This window comes from Daphnia carinata, chromosome 8 (genome assembly GCF_022539665.2).
Source record: "Daphnia carinata strain CSIRO-1 chromosome 8, CSIRO_AGI_Dcar_HiC_V3, whole genome shotgun sequence".
Lineage (NCBI taxonomy): Eukaryota > Metazoa > Arthropoda > Branchiopoda > Diplostraca > Daphniidae > Daphnia > Daphnia carinata.
Genome location: NC_081338.1, coordinates 207033 through 211005, shown reverse-complemented (window position 1 = coordinate 211005; position 3973 = coordinate 207033). Strand labels below are relative to the sequence as shown.

Here is a 3973-nt window from a genome sequence, read left to right as displayed (position 1 = left end):
GTACATAGGTTGCTGAAACCGTTACCTTCTATAAGGTTTGCCGAGATCAAACAATGTTAGCGTATGTACGTTAGTTAATCTTTGATTATTTATTCGTTAGCAATCTGATTTCGGATTACGTTAGTATTTATATATTGCTAATATCCCGTTAAATAAAGTTCATTTTTCACAATTTTTGTTTATTGAACTACTATCGGCTTTTTTTAATATAATACAAGAAATTAATGTTTTTCGCACTTAGCCTTGTTCTGTCCACCCTCTTTGATTATTCCCCCAACCCCCAGTCCATCTCCCTTATAACTTCCCTTTGTCGATACTTATGCCATAGGTAAAGACCACTGATTCGTTGTGAATAAGGAAACTGAATGAGTTCCGCGGGGCTTTTGTGGTTGCTGGGAACAAAAATATATGTTACCACGAAGACTAGTTTATTATTATTAACATTTGATAAATAATGTTTATAGGAATAATAGTACAAACTTGAACTATCGTCTGAAGCAAGGACCAAAACAAAGACTATTGTAATCCAATATTGATTCTAATACCATTTATTCTTTATACATTTTCAATTCTTTTAACAATTACAAAGAGCCCAATAAATATATTAAAATCATAACCTACTGCTATAAATGATTTTGTTCGTTCTTCGTGTCCTGTTTTCACCTTTTGTACATTTTCAAGCAGCTATTGATTACCTAATTACACATGACATACTACATTGAGATATAAGGAAGCTTTACACTTTACGTTAGCAAAGCTACTAATAATGACAAATCAATTTTCTACTACGACGGATTTTTTTTTATGAGAGTCTCTTATTAGTGAAGACACTAAACCTTTTAAATTGAATCTAAGATTTTTTTTCTTCAAATTTTCCACGATCATGGAAGGCATATCAGTGTATTTTTCTAAAAAACTATCACGACATGGCTGCACATGAAAGAACACAAGTTTAGCTGATCCATCAGTCAGTATCAGTTTTTCATGCGATAAATTTGCCTTTTTTCTTTAGTTTATTCACTTTATGTTCTTTCTTTTCAGTTTTCTTTTTCTTAATGTTGGCTTTTCTCCTTTTCTGTTGTTATTCCCTTCTCTTTTCCTTTTCTTCGATTCGTTCAGCGCAATTTTTGTTACTCTCTGATTTGATTTGATCTCGTTCATTATTCGGTTTGGCAAGCAATTCCACATAGTCTTTTACCTATTGCAATACAGAAAGGTTAAAAGTTTTCAAGATCTTACAAATATTTTTGTCAAATTGAAAGTTTACCTGAAAACCTTCAGCTATTTGCAGAGCACCATTTCGTGCCTGTTTCTCTTCAATACTTGTTGCATTTTCAACTTCAGCTTGGCCTACCAAGATTTTCATTTTTGGTTTAAGTTTTATTTTCTTTCATTTTAATCGTTGCCACTTCTGGATCTAAAGTGGTCTTATTCAGAATGGGTGAGGAATTAGATAGTTCTCCAAAGTCAAATTTGCCGGAAACTAGGCAGCCTCCACTGTTAAAAATTGGTGTTGCCAGTGTACTTGCTAGTCTTGCTTCAGGAATTTCTGTTTTAACAAACTCTGAAAGACCAGAGGTTGATGACACAGATGCTGCCTTGGTGGCTCGAGCATGTTTGGCAATTCAGGACCTCTTCTTCTTACTTTTCCTTTTTAATTTCTTGTTCATTCCCTCTAACTTCCGTTTAAGTTTGATTTTCGTTGTCTTATCAGACAATTCCAGCTTTTTCCCTGAAAATCAATGGAATAAACTGGCCGGTCTTCCTTAAATGTAAATGTTAACACATACCTGTTAAGTGTGAGGTGTTCATTCGGTTTATGTTCTTTATTTTCAGTTTTCTTTTTCTTAGTGTTTGCTTTTCTCGTTTTCTGTTGTTATTCCTTTCTCTTTTCCTATTCTTCGATGCGTTCAGCCAACTTCTTTTACAATTTGATTTGATTTCATCTTGTTTCTTAATAGATTTAGCAAGCAATTCCACATTGTTTTTCACCTATTGCAATACAGAAAGGTTAAATTATTTAAAATCTTAAAAATATGTTTGTCAAATTGAAAGTTTACCTGAAAACCTTCTGCTCTTTGCAGAGCACCTTTTCACGCCTGTTTCTCTTCAATACTTATCGCATTCAACTTCAGTTTGGCCATCCAAGATTTTCACTTTGGCTTTGAGTTTTTTTTTTTATCGTTGCCACTTTTGAATCTAAAGTGGTCTTGTTCAGAATGGGTGAGGGATAAGATAGTTCTCCTAAATCAAATTTGTTGAATACTAGACAGCCTTCACTGTTGAAAATTTGTGTTAGCAGTGTACTTGTTGGTCTTGGTTCAGGAATACCTGTTTTGACAAACTCTGTCGGATCAGAGGTTGATGACACTGATGCTGCCTCGGTGGCTTGTGCAAGTTTGGCAATTCAGGACCACTTCTTGTTATTTTTCTTTTTTAATTTCTTCTTCTGCAATTTTTCTAACTCCTTTTAAGTTTGGTTTTCATTGTCCTATCAGACAAATCCAGCCTTTTCCCTGAAAATGGATGGAATAAGCTGGTCAGTCTTCCTTGAACGTAAAGATCAACACATACCTGTTAAGTGTGAGGTGTTAGCTGCTAGACAATCTTCTTGTTCAACACCAACCTTATTGCTATTGAGATCGTCAACTGTAGATACACTAGAAGTTGGCTGAACGCATCGAAGAATAGGAAAAGAGAAAGGAATAACAACAGAAAACGAGAAAAGCCAACATTAAGAAAAAGAAAACTGAGAAGAAAGAACATAAACTGAATGAACGCCTCACACTTAACAGGTATGTGTTAACATTTACATTTAAGGAAGACCGGCCAGTTTATTCCATTGATTTTCAGAGGAAAAGCTGGAATTGTCTGATAAGGCAACGAAAATCCAATTTAAACGGAAGTTAGAGGGAATGAAGAAGAAATTAAAAAGAAAAAGTAAGAAGAAGAGGTCCTGAATTGCCAAACATGCTCGAGCCACCAAGGCAGTATCTGTGTCATCAACCTCTGGTCTTTCAGAGTTTGTTAAAACAGAAATTCCTCAACCAAGACTAGCAAGTACACTGGCAACACCAATTTTTAACAGTGAAGGCTGCCTAGTTTCCAGCAAATTTGATTTTGGAGAACTATCTAATTCCTCACCCATTCTGAAAAAGACCACTTTATATCCAGAAGTGGCAACGATTAAAATGAAAGAAAATAAAACTTAAACCAAAAATGAATATCTTGGTAGGCCAAGCTGAAGCTGAGAATGCAAGAAGCATTGAATAGAAACAGGCATGAAATGGTGCTCTGCAAATAGCTGAAGGTTTTCAGGTAAACTTTCAATTTGACAAAAATATTTGTAAGATCTTCAAAACTTTTAACCTTTCTGTATTGCAATAGGTAAAAGACTATGTGGAATTGCTTGCCAAATCAATTAATGAACGAGATCAAATCAGAAAGTAACATAAATTGCGCTGAACGAATCGAAGAAAAGGAAAAGAGAAAGGAATAACAACAGAAAAAGAGAAAAGCCAACATTAAGAAAAATAAAACTGAAAAGAAAGAACATAAAGTGAATAAACTAAAGAAAAAAGGCAAATTTACCGTATGAAAGACTGATACTGACTCATGGATGAGCTAAACTCTTGTTCTTTCATGTGCAGCCATGTCGTGATAGTTTTATAGAAAAATACACTGGCATGCCTTCCATGATCGTGGAAAATTTGAAGAAAAAATATCTTAGATTCATTTAAAAAGGTTTAGTGTCTTCACTAATAACAGACTCTCATTTTAAAAAATAGTCCGTCATGGTAGAAAATTGATTTGTCATTATTAGTAGCTTTGTTAACGTAAAGTGTAAAGCTTCCTTATATCTCAATGTATTATGTGATGTGTAATTAGGTAATCAATAGCTGCTTGAAAATGTGCAAAAGGTGAAAACAGGACACGAAGAACGAACAGAATCATTTATAGCAGTAGGTTATGA

At 34.2% G+C, this 3973-nt stretch overlaps 2 long non-coding RNA genes across 5 annotated transcripts; one reads left to right on the top strand and one right to left on the bottom strand.

Annotated features, from left to right (window-relative positions):
* Positions 1-881: 881 nt before the first annotated feature.
* Positions 882-2660, bottom strand: LOC132088216 (uncharacterized). Of its 4 annotated transcripts, none has more exons than XR_009421597.1 (6): positions 2575-2660; positions 2308-2516; positions 2061-2244; positions 1791-1992; positions 1268-1732; positions 882-1198 (listed from the first exon to the last, which is right to left on the bottom strand). It is a non-coding gene; the product is annotated as an uncharacterized LOC132088216 (long non-coding RNA). The 4 variants fall into 4 exon arrangements; XR_009421596.1 differs by having other exon boundaries at positions 2061-2279; positions 2332-2516; XR_009421598.1 differs by having other exon boundaries at positions 2061-2274; positions 2332-2516.
* LOC132088215 (uncharacterized) lies at positions 2661-3773 on the top strand. Its single transcript, XR_009421594.1, has 3 exons — positions 2661-2795; positions 2854-3318; positions 3388-3773. It is a non-coding gene; the product is annotated as an uncharacterized LOC132088215 (long non-coding RNA).
* Positions 3774-3973: the final 200 nt, after the last annotated feature.